At 43.0% G+C, this 21,475-nt stretch overlaps 1 protein-coding gene across 3 annotated transcripts in view; it reads right to left on the bottom strand.

Annotated features, from left to right (window-relative positions):
- ADAM22 (ADAM metallopeptidase domain 22) overlaps positions 1-21,475 on the bottom strand; it is a 1,168,071-nt gene that overhangs the window by 1,106,535 nt on the left and 40,061 nt on the right. The gene's annotated exons all lie outside the window — the stretch shown is intronic.

Here is a 21,475-nt window from a genome sequence, read left to right as displayed (position 1 = left end):
GTTGAGTACTTGACTATAATAACAGTAATTTATTGTTATTCCTATATTTAAAAAAAAACATTAAAAAAGTTCTTAAATCTATTTAAGTTGCAAACGCTTTAGTTGTACAAGATGTGAGAAAATAAAGGAAAGACATCTGCAAAATTTAGAGACCACCAACCTTTAGGAGAAGATAACTGGTAACTTTTCACTGACATTGCATGGATGACTATGACCACACGCCATAGTGCAGTGTACAAAAGCAAATAGAAAAAACATATAAAGTAATTATGTTAGATACGTTTAGCCAAAATTACCAGAAGTCGATTGGAAAACTCTTTTAACGGTGCTCTCTTTTCAGATCAAATATTTATGTATGTGATGGAGTTGTAAGAGTGTCAAAAAGGGTAAGATTTTTTTTTAAAAAGGGGGGATTAAAACAAGCATTGGCATAGCCAAAAGGTCTGCTGCAGGGGGGGGGGGGGGCGGGGAGTTTTAGGCTGGTACGCACTTCCTTGCTGTCCTGCATTTTACTTTCTCTATGTAGCCAGCTTTGCGCCTGATAAAGTTATTCACAGTTTGGCTGCAACCCCGCCTCTTTAGATCTTAAAGTCATCTGGTCCCCTCCATTTCCATCCGTCTCTCAACATGCATTTTGTTTTTCGTTTCCTGGACTCTAGGAACAGTCATCAGCCTCATACAAGCTCATGTCAGGCTACAGAAGACCAAGAGTGCTACAGCCATAAAGGCCCTAAAGGAGAGCAGACTGCTTCACAGCATATCAGCACACAAGGCTCTATGCTGGTTATGAGCCTCAAGAACAGTCTTATTCTAAGCCCTATGCATTGCACAAGGTGCTGGCCGGAGGACAGGACCAACCTTGCTCTAATCTGAATTCAGACTGCACAGTTAAAGGAGGAACATCAGCTCAAACAAGACTTCTCTCCTGTAAAGGATAACTCCATCTTTTTGCAGGGTAGCAAACTGTGAAAGACTCTGCTAAAGAGAGTGAGAATAATGAACAGCCAACGAGAATTCAGAAAGGCAATAAAACCTGGCTTTTCCCAAAATCGAGACCCACGTTATCCTCAGCTTGCAGCCCAGCTGATTTGAAAGTGAAACAACCTCTGGCGATCTGTTGCTCACCACTGCAATGGCAGGATGCTCCTACACGCTGGAGCCCACTCTCAGGGTCACACGGCACCAGAACGCAACACTAACAGAGGACTCTTCAGCCAACACCCATTCGACAGCCATGCACAAGAAACTGAGCAACCACTTACTCGACCACCTAGAACATGTTTTGAGACTTCGGCTTGAGGTAGAAAATCTCTGTAGAAATGCAACAGGACAATCATTTCCTCCTCCCATTTCACTTATCCCCTTATCCATCGTAGGGCTCTGCTTCCTCCAACTAGGGAATGATTGCTGCCTTTGTCTTCTACATCTGGCATGAAAATAGCAACTCTAGATTGTAGTGTGCAGTAACACCCAAACGGAGAACTACCCACAGTGTACCATTCCAAAGGAGAGGTTTTTTGCCTCCCCATTATAGTCCTACTTAAACGGTAACTAAATGTCCTGGTGCTTAAAGGCATATTTGCTGCAAAATGCCAAATATTTTCATTATTATTTGAGTCTTCAGTTGCACTTTATCGACATCATCCACATCATTATTTGTGTCTTCTGATGAAATTCATTAAAGTCATTGACATCATTATCCCTTTAATAATTGTGAAAGGCTGCTGAGGCCACAGGTGAGTTGTACCCAGAATACTCTGGCGCAAGTTTATTCTGTGACTTTTCTGGTATTGTAATCAAAGCAAGAACCTGCTGCACACTGCCTTCTGCTATACATCACAATGCACAATGTAATGGCACAGTTTGGAGAAGTGTGGCTCAATGATTAGAGCGGCAGACCCTGATGCAGAGGTCTAGCCCGGGACCAGGGTTCAATTCCCGCCTTGGCGGGTCTTGGGCTAAAAAATTCCACGGACCTGATAATTCTCGCCTCGGTGCCATTCCAATCATGGAGTCCCACTCTGCAACTCTGGGCAATAGTTTGCTTAATCTCCACAACGGCCCCCACAACGCTAATGATGCCTGGCCTCCACCTTGGGGGTGCCCAGGAGTGGACGCCTCACAGGGAAACCCAGGATGGGTTCCACAGCAGTATTCGTACAAGCGCCTTGAGACCCTTGCGGGTGAGTAGTGCGCTATACAAGTATCAATTTACATTTACAGTTTGTGAGCCGTGCGCCTCCAAAAACCACTGCACACAACTTTCCGGCAAATGCTCAGTGAGCTCTGGCTGCCTGTGAGGAGTTGAAACTACGTCAAAGTTTCTTGGTGTTACTATGTAACAGCCTTTAAGCCTGTGTTGATCTCTTGGTTATAATAACAGTTCTTTTGAGCTATTCCTATGAAGAAACAAACATTTAGAAAGTTATGAGAGATATTCAAATTGCAAACGTTTAAGTTGTAAAAGATATGAGAGAAAAAAAGAAAGCTATCTGCAAGTTTAGAGACCACCAACCTTTAGGAGAAGATAACTGGTAACCTTTCACTGACATTGCATGAGTGACTATAACCATACACCCCTTTAACATATATAGTGCAGTGTACAAGAGCAAATAATAACAAACATAGAAAGTAATTCTGTTAGATGCTTATAGCCACAATTACCAGAAGTCGATTAGAAAACACATTTTCTGTGCTCTCTTTTCAGATCAAATCTTTAGGTATGCACTTTAAAAAAAAAACATTCTGTGCCAGGATGGTAGTAGAACTATATTTTAATATCACTTTATATAACATGGGGCTTCTGGCACGCTTAAGTGATGTGCAATGTTAGAATGTGTAAAAGTTATTTAGACGCTATGCAAATTATAAGTGTGACCATCAGCAATCGTGTCACAACACGGCCTGTTTGCGATGGAGTTGTAAGAGGTTCAACGATGGTGAGATAAAAACGAAAGGGGTTGTAGGGCGGGGAGTAGTCGGCTGGAACGCACTTCTTTGGTGTCCTGTATATTACTTTCTCTAGTTAGCCGGCGACTCATGGACATATACTTTTGCCAGCCACCATGCCCCCAAACCAGATGCACATGGCTAACAACTATGCCAGCAGCCTCTGTGCACAGAAACCATGTCTCCTCACAACTGCCAATTAGCATGGAGCAAATCTCCTAAAATAACTGATACATAATTAGCACAATTTAATTTATCATTTTATAACTGTGCTTTTATTCTGAATGTGTGTGACCTTGAAGTGCTTTCATAGATCTGATGCCATTATGCCCTTGTCTCGAGAATGCCAATACACACTGGACTCTAATTTCTAAGTATAGGCCATCTCTGTGGTTTGGGTATGTGCATAGCCTGCCTGGATGTATGTGTTTGAGGTATGTGAGTGCCTCGTCCAAATAAACATCTTACTATGATCTTGACTATGATTTGAACTTATTCACAAAGAATATTTGCTTTAGAACATACTAAAGAATAAGATATAAGCTGAAAAGTCTGTGCCAAGCATTTATTTTGTTTGTTTTATATAACGTCTAACATGTTGCCATGCAGACACTGCCAGTTATAAAAGCAATGATCAATAAATCCTGCAGGAGTAACTTGTAGCCTGAAATATCTGGTGTGTTCTTTAGTTATTTTGGGCTTTTATTCCATTAGTAAATTTGACTTAGTCTTGAAAATTAATTTCACATACACACAGAACAAGCATTGGCAAAGTCATTGTCTTGCCTTTAAAAGGTGAATCCTGAGATATTGGCTTTGTCAATGTGTGTTTCTTTTGCCATAAAAAAAAACTCTCCATATGACCACCCGTGCACCATGATGCATGCACACACTGGTGACCATTTTGAAATATTCTCTATGGCAAAAATTATTTCAATATTACTACTGGTGCACCACATCATGTCACATGCATACATCCACATGGGTGGCCATCTTGGAATGGCATCTCCAATAAATATAAATCTCAAGATGGCTGCGAATGTGTTGTGATGCAGCTCTGGCTATTTTGGCCTTGCATTTTTTAAAATTTACTTTACCATTTCCAGAGGGCTGCCCAATATTTCAGACCAGTAAATTAAAAAAAATATACATGATAATGAGCAGAGAAAAAGAAGTGAGCGGCCGTGTGCGGCTGCTGGACCCTTGCCAAAGCAATTTGATATAGAAAAAGAAACATTAAAAAGCATGGGGTAAAAGAGGGGAAGGAGTGGGGAGCAGTGGATGAGTGTGTGGAGGGGGAACCTTTAGGGAAAGTGCCGTGGAAGGAATGTGAGGGGGTGAAGCGGATGTGGGAGTGAGCAATTAAAGACTCGCATGTCCATGGAGTGCTGCTGAAACACAAATACAAATGTTGCAACTATCTCAAAGTGAGGATGTGAAACAGTGCATGCTGTAGACTTAATGGACAAAACACTAAGAGCTAAAGGACGTTAAATTCCAGACAGTATGTCTCCTAACGCTATCAACAAAAATAAAGCTACTGATGGTCTGTGGTAAGGACAACTCAGCATTTGGGACGGAAGGGGTTCATAAATAGTCTCTTCATCACTGTTACTGCAGGAAAATCATTTGTATAAGGACGTAAACCTTCCCCCTAATAAAAATAACAAAAAGAAATAAGTGCAAACATCAATAAGCAGTGAATTGATTGTACTCTGCAGTAAATTTACAATGTCGGCCAGATCTAGCACAACTGTTTACATCAAATAAAGTGGCATGAGAAGTGCTACCCCTGCTCACATCTGTTTCACTTGCAAGTCTGCTGCTCGCACTGCCTTCTGGAGAAAGCGCCGCGAGCTCCTCAGCAGACACATTCTCTTTGCCACCTTTGTGATATATCATCGGACAGCAAATCATAGTCTCCTGCACCTCTGTTCCTCTGCGCTTTACCTTCTAACAAAACCAATGACTTTAAAACTTTAACTACTTGAGAGACATAGAGAACTTGGACTCCCTTTTGCAAATGCAGTATTGTTTTCTGATAATAACCCAATCTCCAACAGGAAAATCTTCGTTTAGCATTTCTTTTGTTACCAAAGTACAATTTTGACTTTGCTTGCTTATCCACAACATCCTCTTTTGCAGATTTCACATTCATTAAATTCTTTGAACTTACAACAATATGTTGTGTCATCCCATCAGGACTCAAATTCGCTTCTGGATGCTCTACCTCTTAATAAATTAAATGGAGAGAGTCCTGTAACACTGGCTGGAGTTTCACATAACCCCAAACCTTACTTCTGGGACAAAATTCAACAGCCATCTAATTAGACAATGCTGTTTGAATACCTTTTAGAACCACTGGATGAAGGGGTGTAAAGAGTTACTTTGAAATGTTTGATATCATGCAATTGCAGAAACATATCTATAAATGTAAAATATGTACCATTTTTGGTGGCAGTGCTTTAGCACAACATTCTATGTGGAATATTTCATATTATCACACATTCAGTATTAGTAGCACTAACAAAATAATAATCTACCTATTGAGAATGGTAATCTACAGCCACAGTTCAATAATGCTTATTAACATCCCAAAGAATTGAAAGGTCAAGAAAAATCATTTTGTCAAGGGCTATCAAGCCACTGAGTGGGATGTATAAGGTTTTGCGCTGATTCCCAGTGTTTGTCAGACAAGAAACAATCTCTGCATTGATTACAGACCTTCTAACCTGTGCATCCAAGCCAGGGCACCAAACCATTGTTTCAATTTCCTCAAGGTGGCTGAAATCCCAAGATGTCTCTCATGAACAACTTTTAAGAGTTTTTCCCTGATATAACAAGGTGAAGCATTTAAATTCGGACATAATAAAATATCAGGAACTACAGAAAGTTCTAGTGCACCCTGCGCAAAACTGCGCTATTCTGCATCCAAACATCTGCAATGCGCTGAGCTTTATCAGAGTCACATTTAAATTATTTTTGCAACACTTAAGCCACTCCTGCTCTTACACTGACATCCGAGAATCCACAACTGCATCAACAGCAGGCACCATAGGACGCTGTTCAATAAAGTCTTCCTCATTCGAGAATCATCTCTTATACGCTTTCTCAACAGGCAATACACCCCACAGTTTTTACCACCAGGGGTGTATTACACAAAGTGCCTTGGGGGTGCAACAGGCCTGTGCACCCACATTGCACTCCCCGAGAGCACTTTGATATTACAAAAGGGACCACTGATGCTTGTGCTGCCCCTTCTGTAATACTGATAATACAGGAGACGAACTGACAGCGAGGCACAAAATGGTGGTGCACTGTCGGTGCGCCCCAGAGAGCATCCTTAAAGAGGGTTCAAAGGGGTCCAATGGAATCCCCATACACCCCCTTGCAGGCAGGTGCAGCTACTAATTGCACCCAACTGCGAGTGGATCTCTCCTCCCCCTTGAAACTGCACGCAGGTTGTGGTATGCACAGTAAAACATGGAGCGGCTTATTAAGTGTTGCTCCATATTTCACGTGAATGTGCTGCCCCCAGAGCAGCACAGGCACCATAATAGGGCACATTCTCCCTGTTTGCATACGGCGCACCTTTTAAAAGGTGTGCTGTGGCGAAAACAGGGAAAGTGCGCCCTGCGAGTAATGTAGCCCCGGGTTTATATTTGATATATATGTATTCCTGCAACTGGTGCAACAGTCTCACAAGTCTTTAAGAAGCTTTGTTTCAATAACTGCTGCCAAGCATAAAAATAAGCAGTTTATGAGCAATGTACATTTCAAACTTTGAACACCAAATGTAAGTTTTGAATTTTCCCTCTGGCCATGAACATGCCAAAGCTATAATGCCAAAATTGCCCTAAAAAACCCTCAAAGTTCTCCATGCAAAAGCAACAGTTTGTTCATGACTATTCACACACTTACTAAGTATAGCACCTAAACCAATAGTGCCGGCATCCATAGATTACAAGATTACACAGGTTTGTCCATGAACATAAGGTATAAATGCGGGTTCATCTATTATCAAATATTTAACTGAACCCCAAATCTATATCCTCTGTCCAATAAAAATTTGATTTACTTCTTCATGGTTGCACTACTAAGACATACCCTTGTGTATAGCATGCATAATACTCACTATTGGGTGTAGATGATTCCTTGATAGCTTGAACAAGACTGAATTTAGGAGAAATACAGCCAGAGGTGATGGTATGACCTAAACATTTTACTCTGAACATGAAATTGTCTTTTCTCTTTGCTGTCATTCCAAGCTTTTTCAATATAAGTATATTTTCAAGTTTGTCATTATGTTGTCTAGATATAGGAGTATGTCTTGATGTAACTACTGGACATCTAGTACTACTTCAAACAACACATTCATCATTCTCTGGAAAACACTTGCCGCGGATGGAAAACTGAATGGTCATCGTAAATACATGTAGCTCCCAAATGGGGCATGTCCAGGCTCTTTGACCAACAGTATCTTGTGGTATGCAGACCATACGTTAATGAAAAGTATTTTGCTGAACCTAAATTAGCCAAAATATTGTGACATCTGGTAAGTGGATTGTAATGAACCATGATATATCTGTTTAAGGCATAACATCGCCACACAAATGAATCTTTCCTGATTTTTTTCCTGATCTTTCCTGTTTTGTTGGTACAAATAAACTTGTGGACACCAACTCCAATACATATACTGGCTTTTTCCTGTGAGCACATATTGTCTTGCACATCTTTGGTTCATTTCAGGTGCTCAGTGGTATAGGACAAATCTTTTACGCAACTGGTTTTATATATGTCTTCAGTTTTATACTATGTTCAAAACCAGCTACTGTACCAATTCTTTCTTCAAACGCTTTTCGAAATTTGCTCACAATTTTGCCAACTGAAAAGTCTCAAAGTTATGCAAGCCAAATTAGTTTCACCCAACACAGCAGAGATATCTATATCTGTTCTAAGCAGCATGCATCAAGTTGTGGTTGAGCTTGCTATCCTAAAATGTCATGACCTCTAAGAGCCATGTAAATTTTCATGTTAATCTTTCTATTCATGAACCTGAAAGATTCACAGAAATATCCTAGCATTTCTATCTCGAACTTCCCAAAAGCCTTGAAATTAAAATCAGGTGTTAATGTAACACCTTGCCATTTATCAATAACATCTAATAATATTGATTCTGGCAACCAGGAATCTACTACCCCATAAACGGCAATAGAACCTATAAGTATATGGGTCTCTTTATGCATTATTTAAGCCCCAGACGTGCTGTACTCCACAGTCAATATCACTTTCCAAAATTTCTCAGGTACAAATGCTGCTCATATTTGAACACGACTGACATTCACACCGCTCTTACATACTGATTGAAAATGATCAAATCTTTTACATAATTTTTTTTTCCATGTGCATGACACAAAATTGCTGTGTACTTGATCTCCCTTAGATCCGCACTAACAACAACTTCCACCACCCTTATCGCTTTCCCCTGGCTCTGTGCAAATGGGTTAATAGTTTTTATTTTATTTCAAAAAGAACTTTACTCATTATGAAAGAGCACTCAATCCCTTTTGTAGTGTTCAGGACCTTGTCTAAATGGCATACAAACCTTCACAAACTAATATGTCTGTATGATTCTCAAATTCACAAGCAATGAATGATTGATGTTGCAGCATGAAGCAACACAAATGGAACACAGCACAGAGCACGTAACCAATCCACTGATGCTGGAAGGGCTCCCAAAAGCTGTTACACAACTGTATGATTCATTGGGCCACAGATGTCACCAATAAGTCTCATACTTTAGTAAATACATGCAATGAGATACATTAAATTGCACCTACAAACCTCCTAGTGTGCATCAAGATACTGCTTGCCCAGCAGCGATTCTCACAAAGAACTAAGTCTGCGGGGCACTGTTAAAAGGAATCAACTCATCACCAATTCTTGAAAGTGGATGGCTGTAATCTGTAGTAGAGTTGTGGTGGCAAATAAACAGAATTCTGATTCTGAGGTGTAAGCTCAAAAAAGAAGATTTATTTCAGCTGCAGAAGGCAACAATTGAATCCAGATGCCAATGAGCAGTGCAATAACAGTAAGGAATGGCACGCAGACAGCACTCTGGAGCCCCTAATGTTGTGAAAGAAGCACAAGCCAACACATATATGCATCCTAAAACAATTACAACAAACGTAGGGATGAGATGAGATATAGAATAGCACAAAGAACTAAAGAGAGGCATCTTCAGAAGCTATGGTGGTCAATAGGGCACATACATCAATTTCTAGTCATTTTCACAGTGAAGAAAAACATGAGGACTGGCCACTGACTCAGAGGAATAAGGGGAGGGAAGGTGGTAGTTTGAATTCAGCAGGAAGTTAGCATTTTCATACTTTTTAGTTGCAACCCTCATAGCTTTAATGATGCTCAATAATTACAAACACAATTCCTCACAAGAGAAAACTGTGTCTAAGAGTCCTCGAATTTCTACATCACCCCTTAATTTGTGAACAAACACGTGGGTTGACAAACTTTAAAACTTTTTAGGAGTGTGAAAGTTACAACAGAATCTATAATCACATCATCGCAGAGTTCAATGGGCAAGTGAGCAGCAGCAACTAGCTTTAATGCTAATGTCAAATTGAATGGCGACTAACGGGAGCTGTATTACTTCTATTGTTTCACTGTTTATTTTATTGCTCTTTTAATTGTTCCTTTTGGGGACGTGCCTAGGCAGCGCCTGTGCTGTCTCTTCGAGACATTTTGTATATACTTTGTGGGCTTACATCCCGCCCAGTTGCCTATATATTCATAGCTTTGTGTCCTTTAAAAACGTTTGCTTACTAGTGGTTAATCTTTCCTCTTTGTCCTTCTTTGTTGTCATTTGTTTCTTCCCATGGAGCAGGGCCCACCTACAGGTATTTTTCCACTTGAGAGTTTGTGTGTTATTCCTGAGGCACTATCTTTTTCTTTGTTTCCAGCTCGTGGCAACCTAAAGGTATAGTTCTAATGTGTATGTGTGTGTGTGTTTACGTGCCCTTTTTAGGTCTCGCGAGCCAAAGGCTCGAAAGAGACATTTTATATGTGGGAATTTCAAAGTGCTACCCACACTTTTGGCTGGCCTAAACCTTGAGTGCACGAGATCACATGCACGTGCACAGCTGCTCCTCTGCTCATTGCATTTCCCCCCTCCCTTCTCACCCAGCCCTTTGATGCTCTGCTGGAGTACTTTCACTTTCGCCGCTTTGACCCTTGCATTCCCCCCTCCCTTCTCACCCAGCCCTTTGATGCTCTGCTCGCATCTCCCTCCTCCCTGGGCGTGAAGGGAGACAGAGCCATCCTGCTTGATTAATGGCATTCATATGTGTTCCCGTAAGCGCTCGCTTTAGGTCTTTCTCTATAACCTGTAACCCCACCCAGTCTTTTCGCCCTCTCCATGTGTCCTGTTCTCCTCATGGGGTCGTGCTGTTTGCTCCCCATGTACCTCCCTTGCACCCTCCTTTTGCCCCCTCTTTGCCCCTTTCTCCCTCTCCTTGCTTCCTTTTCACCTTCCGTACTTTTTCTCCGTTCTCCCACTTCACAAGCTCCTCCCGCTCTCACTCGCACGTACTGCTCCATCAGTGCCAGAAGCTTCCCAAAGGAGTGAGTCACGGCTGCCAGGTGGCCCCGGGCCATGCGTGGCACTTTCAATCCGAGCAGAACTCCCACCCCGCGTGCACACGCCTCGAGGCGCACTACAAACACTGTTCAGTTTTGCGTGTAGTCACAGTTCTACCACAGAAATGTACACATTCTATTGCTTACAGACTTCAAGCCCATTGCACTCTAGCTGCAAAACCGATCCATTCATGTGAGTGTTTTAGTACAACGCGCACACAGCGCACTTTCAGTTCTGTGCCGGTGCGAATTACAGCGCGCCATGGGTATACACAGACGTTGCCCAAGGTGGCTATTGACAAACACTGAATGGGTTTCAAGCCGCTACCCAAAAAACAATACATTGATATACAGAGCACGCGCACAGTTTTGCGTGTAGCCACAGTTCTAACACAGAAATGTACACATTCTATGGCTTACAGACTTACAGCCCATTGCACTCTAGCCTGTGGGCCCCGTGAACTGTGGAGAATACAAAGTCGGACTCGCATGTTCAGCACAAACTCCCCCATCCTCCCCCACCCTCCCAAAAAATGGAAAGGCACAAGTTTAAAACTTTAAAGGGCTCCGTTTATTATCGGAATGGCACCAACATCGTATTTCTGGCTATGGCTCCTCACACTGTCTCATTAAGCAAGCCCCCCCCTCAGCCGCTGCCAAACCGATACATTCATGTGAGTGTTTGAGTACAACGCGTACACAGCGCACTTTCAGTTCTGTGCCGGTGCTGATTACAGCGCGCCATGGGTATACACAGGCACTGCCCAAGGTGACTATTAACAAACGCTGTATAGGTTTCACGCTGCCAAACCGATCCATTCATCTGAGTGTTTTAGTACAACGCGCACACAGCGCACTTTCAGTTCTGTGCCGGTGCTCATTACAGCGCGCCATGGGTATACACAGGCACTGCCCAAGGTGGCTATTAACAAACGCTGTATAGGTTTCACGCTGCCAAACACATCCATTCATGTGAGTGTTTTAGTACAACGCGCACACAGCGCGCTTTCAGATCTGTGCCGGTGCTCATTACAGCGCGCCATGGGTATACACAAGCACTGCCCAAGGTGGCTATTGACAAATGCTGTATAGGTTTCACGCTGCCAAACCGATCCATTCATGTGAGTGTTTTAGTACAACGCGCACACAGCGCACTTTCAGTTCTGTGCCGGTGCTCATTACAGCGCGCCATGGGTATACACAGGCACTGCCCAAGGTGGCTATTATCAAACGCTGTATAGGTTTCACGCTGCCAAACACATCCATTCATGTGAGTGTTTCAGTACAACGCGCACACAGCGCGCTTTCAGATCTGTGCCAGTGCTCATTACAGCGCGCCATGGGTATACACAAGCACTGCCCAAGGTGGCTATTGACAAACGCTGTATAGGTTTCACGCTGCCAAACCGATCCATTCATGTGAGTGTTTTAGTACAAAGCGCACACAGCGCACTTTCAGTTCTGTGCCGGTGCTCATTACAGCGCGCCATGGGTATACACAGGCACTGCCCAAGGTGGCTATTAACAAACGCTGTATAGGTTTCACGCTGCCAAACACATCCATTCATGTGAGTGTTTTAGTACAACGCGCACACAGCGCGCTTTCAGATCTGTGCCGGTGCTCATTACAGCGCGCCATGGGTATACACAAGCACTGCCCAAGGTGGCTATTGACAAACGCTGTATAGGTTTCACGCTGCAAAACCGATCCATTCATGTGAGTGTTTCAGTACAACGCGCACACAGCGCACTTTCAGTTCTGTGCCGGTGCTCATTACAGCGCGCCATGGGTATACACAGGCACTGCCCAAGGTGGCTATTGACAAACGCTGTATAGGTTTCACGCTGCCAAACCGATCCATTCATGTGAGTGTTTTAGTACAACGCGCACACAGCGCACTTTCAGTTCTGTGCCGGTGCTCATTACAGCGCGCCATGGGTATACACAGGCACTGCCCAAGGTGGATATTAACAAACGCTGTATAGGTTTCACGCTGCCAAACACATCCATTCATGTGAGTGTTTTAGTACAACGCGCACACAGCGCGCTTTCAGATCTGTGCCGGTGCTCATTACAGCGCGCCATGGGTATACACAAGCACTGCCCAAGGTGGCTATTGACAAACGCTGTATAGGTTTCACGCTGCCAAACCGATCCATTCATGTGAGTGTTTTAGTACAACGCGCACACAGCGCACTTTCAGTTCTGTGCCGGTGCTCATTACAGCGCGCCATGGGTATACACAGGCACTGCCCAAGGTGGCTATTAACAAACGCTGTATAGCACACAAACAAGACACAAAACCACACACTCAAACACACACACACAACTACACACACAAAACACACACACAACCACACAGAGAGACACAAAATCACACACATTCAACCACACACAAACCCACACACACACTCAACCACACACACTAACAGAACAAAAAACCACACACGAACAGACACATACAACCACACAAACATAACCAAACACACACACAACCACACACACACACACACACTCAACCACACACACTCAACCACACACACTCAACCACACACACACTCAAACACACACACACAAACACACACACACACAACCGAACACAAAACCACACACACAACCACAATACAACCACACATACAACCACACACATACAACCACACTCCTACAAACACACACAAACACACACACACACTCAATCACACACACACTCAACCACACGCACACACACTCAACCACACACACACACACACTCAACCACACACACACACACTCAACCACACACACACACACAACAACACACACACACACACAACTACACACACACACACACACAACCACAAACAATTTTTGGGCTGACAGCATAAATACGCTGTCAACAAACCCGATGAACACTCGGGAAAATTTAGAAAGTCACCCCCAACTTTCAAACCATCTTGCTGTTGCAAAGTGTGTGCTGTACACATGGCAACACCGTGCCACAGCGCAGTGTTGCAAGGAATGCTTTGATCCTCGGAGGCTAACAGACCTCACTCTCTGCATTAGTTAACCCCGTCTTGGCACTGCATGAAAACAGGGTACACACTGTCCACCATGAAGTGAGACATTGTCCTCGGGGCTGGAGATCCTATTTAGCAATCTGCTTTAAACATTGTGATTCATTTAGGCCATTAAACAAAGGAGCACTGGGAACGCTGATAACATGGATTCCATTTTGAGTATTGACTACAACTTTTAAAAAGCACGCAGTACTGAAACAAGCATTTACACTGCAATAGGTCTCGCATTTAAAAACAGGCATTTGCAATGCACTAGATCTCGCATTGACACGAGTTTGAGATATTGGCATTGCACATAACAATGCATTTTTTCTGGGATTACTTTTTGAATACTTAATTAGAAAGGATTTGTTATTTACAATACCAATAGCTCCAACTCCAATAAATGCGAGACCTATTGCATTGCAAATGCTTGTTAAAATTACAGCTGCTCACCAAGCCAGGCTGGGATTTTTTTAAAGTGATGTCGCTATGCATTTTAAAGCAGCACTTGTTTTAATAACAACAATATGCCAAAATTACCGCAAGCATTTGTTCGAAGGATTGTTCTTTCCCGAAGAGGTGTATTTTTGTCTGGAGGTCAGTATGTGCCTGTGTGCTTTTCCACTAAGTAAATAGAAGCCATAGTGTGAGTAGTTACCATGATATGTAGATGACACTCCTGTGTTTGTTCTGGTTCTACATTTACAGCTTATCAGTCTAATGCATCATGGCATCATGGCTGCCACACACCTCCACACAAGAAGTGTGCACATTGCTGGAACAAACATGTGTATTCCTAAACACCACACCTTCACTGCTGAGTGCTTTATGCAATGCAGCCACCACAATCTGCTCTGACACCCACCACCTGGCTTCCATTACTGCCAGTACTACAAGGACATTTTCCACTTGCCCTCAGTCTGTGCTTCTTCCAGGGTTCCTTTTAGTTTATTCTATGTGCCCATATGCACTAATTATCACTTGCTATGTTTTGCTGTTATTGCATCCTACCCTCATTTCAGTGTCTGGTTCACATCCCACCCAGAGTCCTTACTGCGGTTCATGGACATATTTTGCTCCTCTTCATCCACCGCTTATTGAAATGTATTTGGTGGTGTAATGTGGGTTTAATGCCACTGTGACGATCAAGCAGCTGTAACCTGTACTGCTCTTTGGTGTAAAATGTTCAACTCCTATATGTTGCATTTCAGTTGCATTAATACCCACTGATAATGTGGAAGAGAACAATATAGAATCTCTCCAATCAGAAACTCTGGAATGCAATTGATAAGTTAATGCTCCCAAGAACACCACATCATCCACTTTGTACGAAAATATTAAATATATTAAGTCCCATATAGGTAAATCTAATATAATAAACTGAGTCCAATAAACAACCTGACACTTTATTTAATATATCTTAAATGCCGTGGCCACGTACTTGTTAAAAGGATATTACACAAACATTTGTCTTAAAAATACTAGGTATAATATGCGATCACATTTGTATTGTAGCAGGAATGTTTTGGAAATTAGGTGTTGTACAGACAATAGGCTCTGGATGAAGGGTTTGGTTGCTGTTATTCACTTCAATTGTGTCTCAGCAGTGAAACAAAGTGTTTTTTCTGCTGTGGTGAAACAATATTCAGCCCTGGAGTTGTTGTCTGCTTCTTTCAGTCTATGTTTATTTTTATTTTTAAAATATGACAACTGGAAAAGCCTGTTCAAAACAAATGGACAGGTTTCAAATCCATACACACAATATAAAACTGAATAACTGTGAATGGAGGGGATTTTTTACCTTGCGTTTCTGAGCTACAATATAAACAACTAACGCATCGCTCGCATTAACACATAATTCAACTCCACATAAATACACTCTACTCTATACCACATAAATTGCACTGCACACCATTGCACATAATTCCACTTACAAATAACTCCCCTCAACACCACACACAATTACCCAACAAACAATTCAAATCCAACCCACATAATTCCACTCCACACTACATACATCCACTTCATAACACATGGCTAAAAGACATTGACAATGCCAATAGCTCTAAGATCACTACATAAGCGACACCTATTGGCTTTACCAATTCTTGTTATGAGTTCTGGAGCTTTTAATTTTTCCAGTTAAGGTATTTAAGAACTGCACTTCATGCTGTCTTTGCCCCTTATTATTTTCCTTGTGATCCTAATGAACTGAGGAGTATCTAAACTCCAATCAGTGTCTGAGGGAACATTCTGGGCCACCACTTTTCAGCTGTCCCGCTTCCTTCTTATGCCAGCCCTCTCCTTTGGTAATTCACCCGGTTGTAATGAAACCACAAGCCAAACTTATTCTTCATCTTGGAATCAATCATTGTCACAGAGAGAGACAGGGAGAGATTGTGTGTGCGCAATAAAATGTGGGTGATCATCTGTTTCTCAGGTTAATGGCGCCCAGTTAAATAATTGTTGATGCCAAAATAGTGTGACCTGCAAGTCACAGGGTTAAATCCTTGCAGAGTTAAATCCATCTTTGATCCTTTCATGGACCAAACACTGAGGACCTGATTCACAAAGGGCCTCCACACTCATAGCAGAGGACCTGCAGTCTTGGGGGAGTCTCCACACCCTCGGCGGAGTCTCTGCATTGAGACTCCTCAATGACTGCGGGGCTTCTGCCACGAGTGCAGAGGCCCTTTGTAAATCAGGCCCAGCAACCCTAAAAAAGGGCAATAGGAACACTTGTCATTTACAGAGCATAAAAATTGCAAAGATGCACTATTAAACACTTTATAAACAAACACTTACTTCAAGCCAGTGCATATGTTGGTCAGGAATACTACAGTGGTGGGCATGGAGGAAAGAAAAGTTCTATCTTGTGCAATTAGGCCCTGATCTGTTCTGAGAGTTCACAATTGTGTAGCTGGAAAGGAAGCAGACTGTGTCCAAGGAGGGCTCTACAATGTCGCATATGCATTAGACAAGGTCCCGGTGATGTCATTACAATTATTGGAAAAAGCTAAGAGTGGGAAAATGTTAATATCATGCTCAGGCTTCTTGCCAGTTGGATAATTTTGTTGCCTTCGCCAGCTCAAGATTTTTACATTCCAAATTATTCTCCTCTTCACAGCATGAAATTCTTTAGCAGGGAAAGGCTGCAGGCTATATACTAATTGGGCTCCACGAGGGGGGACACCTTCTTGCCGAGATCTCACTGAAACGATTTGCTGCTGGGCAAAAGCTCTGAGAGGGGGGAAACCAGTTGTTTCAGTCCAGCCAGGTCTCACCTTGGCAGATGAACCTGGCAAGTTCGTACCCGCTTACACAAGAGATCATCCAAATGACCCTTGGAGTTCACTTGTGGGAGGAGGCCCAACCCTTCAAGTTTCCTCACAGACATGTATGAACTATCAGCAGGCTATTAGCAACACCCTCTATCACCCCCCAGCCTTTTTCCAGTCCAGGAAGAGGTGTGAAATTCCTTCCAGGATCACACAATAGGCTAACCTCAATGGACAGAGAAGATTCCTTTGAGCTCAGGGTGGGGCTGTGCCCCTCTGCTGGCACTTCAGTGTTAAATCGTGTTTGACAGGTCTGTCTGAAGCACACGTATAACTTCTGCGCCCTTAAAAAGGGAAAGGGGGCAAACTAAATTCTAGGACGATTCTTATGTATCCCATGTATGGCTACTGCAGGACCTTGCACTTGTCCTACCAGACCTCTGACTTTGGATTTGTCTTGGATAGCGTGCGCACTTCAAACTGGATTTTAGTGTTAAATGTGAGAGTGCACTAGGATTACTACCTACTCACTCCCAGCTTCAAACCCAAGTTTAGTGCAGCCAAAGAGCTTCACCGTCTTGGATACGTCATGGCAGTGCATTCTCTGCCTATGTACAGTAAAACAAACAGAAACTACAGCAAATGTTGGTGGCCAGAGCCTGGGAACTATACTCCATTGATAAGAGAGGAACTAGGAGTGCCTTAGGTGTCAACCACCCACAGGCTGATGAATCCTCAAAGCTGGACCCTCACTCAGACTCCTTCATAACACCGCAAGATTTGTGAAAGCATGCCAGGCCGACTGAACCTACAGCACTGCACCTGTGACCTGTACGAAGGACAATGTGAGGTCGGGCAACCTTCAACTTGAAATCCAAAGACAGAAAGATCTCCAAGGATGATAAAGTTGATCCCCTGGGTGACTCCAAGAAAAGAAAACAGCTATAGAAGACAACCCTTTAAAGAATCCCAGCTGACCAGTGGTGACTGGACCTCGACTGGACTTTGGCATTGCCTTCTGCCTCAAACCATGAGAGGATCTAAGTGCTTCCCCTGAGTTCCAGGGGCCTTAGAAGTGTACGCCTGTAGTTGGCTGGGCACCAAAAGAAGTTTAGTAACTTTTTCAAAAAGTTTGCTCCAGAGTTTCAAGGGGACCGATTTCAGAAAGTATCCAACTGACAGTCCACAACTTCGGATTGAATGTCAAGTTTGTCCTGCAAGTAGAAGAGTTTTTCCTCAGAAAAACAATAAAGTTCTTTTCTTTTTAGATTTGGACTTTTGAACCTCCATACCTCCAGGCCATAGTGGTGCTAATCTACTTGGTGTATCCAACTGCGCTCCATCGAGGTTGGCCTCAAATCCCACCTAGGTCTCGGTCTACCATGACCATTGACACCCATTGGCGCTTTGCACTTTTTGGTGCTATTTTCACTTAAATCTTTAAAAGTGTAAATCTACGGTTTTGTCATTTTGATGTAATTTGGCTTACTACATTTTTCTCAGCTTTTATAGATTGGAGTGGGATTTTTCATTGGGATGCATTTTTGATGTTTCAACTGTTTTGGTACTTCTAAATGCTTAACACACAATGTATATGAGGGTCCAAAGGGGAGGTTTAAGGACCATAACACCTTCAATCCCCAGCAAATACAGAAAAACTAACAGAAGGTCTTAAGTCCAAACATACAGACAGAAAAGTCACTAGATGCCGTGAACAAGGCGAGAGTCTCTGCAAATGGTTGGTATATCACCAGGCCAGGAATAAAGAGTCCATCAGCCCACCCTTATTGGCGGAGCTTCGTCATTTGAGACTCTAAGGGATAGAGGTCTGGGCCCATAGCAACGAGCCAGCCGGCCCTCTTGGGTACCCGACCAGATAATCCCAAGCTAGAACAGTCTCCTGGCTCAGTGTATATAACAACTCTTGAGGACTCAAGAAAGATGTGCAGTGCTCTACTGTGAAAAGTGCATTAAAAATGACTACGTGGGCAAAAAATATGTTTATTCAGGATTGCCCAGGTGTCATATCTAAAACCAAAATAGTCTTAAACAAAGACGACTATTTCCTGACTTGGTCTCGTGGGGTCGACATGTTTCAGCAGTAATGGTTGACTCACCCGGCTTTCTTCAGGACCTAGATTTAATTGAAAACAAAGCTACTGCAGGAAAAATCTATTCAGTGGAAGTGATGTGAAAAAACAAAATATAATGTTATTATCAAAATAGAGTGTGGCAAAAGCCACCCTACCCGACTAACAATCTTTTTGCCAGGGTACAAGAGCTTAGTCTTCTTTCCTGAAAAGATTGAGAAGAAATAAAACCATAAGAAAGATCTCTCACACGTATGTGCACAGCATCAATGACTCCCATCGTGCAGTGCCCTTTATGCACTGTCATTGTTATCAAAATTCAAAGCATTGCTGGCAATTAAAAAAAAAATTTTATAAATTTTTAAATTCAACTCACCCAGCTTTCTGTGGGAGGAAAGCCTCACCTCACCCGGCTGACTGCTCAGTGAAGGAAGCCCCGCTCTGTTGAAATGTAAGGACACAAGAGAACCGGTTGCACATAGATACTAGTCCCTTGGAATTCCCTACAGTACATTCAACACCTTAAAACCGCTAAAATCCTGACTCTGAGAGACAAAACCCTCATGTGTGACGTGACAAGTATACCAAAGGGATGCTACATTTGTAGACCTACTCTGCCTCTGAATCTGCATATTACTCAGCATAGGCAAGAGCTCTTACTAAACAACCTAGTGTATTAGGGAACATAGGGGCCTATCTCCCATCATAAAACTACAGAAATGTCACCCTCTTTGTATGGACTGATGGCGTCAGGTCCCTAGGAAAAGGCAGTGCTACCCGCTGTAATGAATCTCATAGGGGGGGTCTGGTGACGAGATAATCTTCCCCAACAAGGCAGAACGTAGGATCTACTAGTAGCAGCTCACAGCACCCAGGATTTCCCACTCCTTACCTGTCCGTCGGTACTCCGGACCAGGCTGCAAGCAGTCTGGGAGGTGACGGCAGGAAGGAGGGGAATCCTTAAATACCCGCTCTGATTAGATCATTACGTCCTTGACGATACACAGGTGCCGAGATTGATCGTGTGTACAACCCACATGTTCGAGTACGCATGCGCAGTATCGGCAATACTAAACTCATTGTGAATGCGCAGTTTGGATCATCTGGAGAAGATAGTGTCTCTCATTTACTTGTGCGCACGCTGGATTCATAACACACACGGGATGTCAATTACAGAATGGATTAGTTAGACATCCTCATTGCCCACGCCTGACATGCAGCGTTACTCGATACTAGAGTGTGGCCAAAGACTACCGTCCCTTTACGTCGTGTAATATCGTACTCTTTATGAAGGCGTCAGCGGAGAGACACTAGTCTCTGCGCACGCGCCCGACCCGGATCCGTCAAGGTGCTGATAGTTACCACGCATGTTCCGTTAGAGGCGCCTGCAACCCAGGTCTCCGCGCTTCTGACCGACTAGAGTTATTCACGGCATTGATTGTAACCACACATATTCTGTATAAAGCACCAAACTCCCATGGAGCCCCAGGACTGCACCTTACCTAAATATTCATGCACCGTGCAGCCGGAGCAAGCATGCAGATAGTGACTGAACTCTCTACTACAAATTCGAAAGTAATGGGGGCTCATACTGATCTGACTGCAGACAGAGCCCATCCGATGGATTTTGAAGCCACTTGAATGTTGAGTAGTATACTCAAAATAGTCATACCTAATAATATGAAACTAGCCTCTGTGAATACGTGGAAATCAAAGGGCATGCAAGAATTTTATTAGTAAAGAACAGATGTGATGTCTTATTCGTATGAGGTGGCTACATCCTCAAGGACTGCTCCCATCGTTGATGTACAAATGTATCTGTGTAGTAATCCTGAGACCTTAAATAATGACCAAACTAGATGTTATTCAACACATATGTCTAACGTGTTAAGTGTTTAATAAATTCTGTAGGCATGAATCATATGTGCATAATATGGCAGCCATTGTCTCCTTCCTGCCTGGGGAACCAAAAGTTCTGCGGTGCCTCTTAAGTTAGAACTAGGTATAGCAATGGTGCATACACGTCCACCAACACAGCCCGCACGTACCATTAACACTCTATGGTCACTACCACCAGTACGAGGTCACTATCCCTGTGGCTCTTGCAGCGTTTGTCCTCAGACGACCAAGACTACATCAGTGGACATTGGTACAAATCGCCCTTGGATACTAAATAGTCATACCAACTGCAATTCTGAGAGCGTGATATACATGATCACATGCCCTTGCTCCCTGAAGTATATTGGGCACACTACACGTAAGATCAAGCTCCGCATCAGTGAGCATAAGAGCACGATCCGGTGTAAAAAACAGTCCACTTGCCTCACAGATCACTTTTTGGCCAAACGACATAAAGCCGATGATCTGAGGTGGATCGTGCTTGAACGACCTCTGATCCCCCAACATATAACGGATACTTCCAGGTTCCTCTTTACAAGAGAGCAAAGGTGGATCTTTAAAATGAAA

This window comes from Triturus cristatus, chromosome 10 (assembly GCF_964204655.1).
Source record: "Triturus cristatus chromosome 10, aTriCri1.1, whole genome shotgun sequence".
NCBI lineage: Eukaryota > Metazoa > Chordata > Amphibia > Caudata > Salamandridae > Triturus > Triturus cristatus.
Note: the sequence above shows the minus strand (reverse complement) of the source record. Positions and strands in the feature narration are given on the sequence as shown.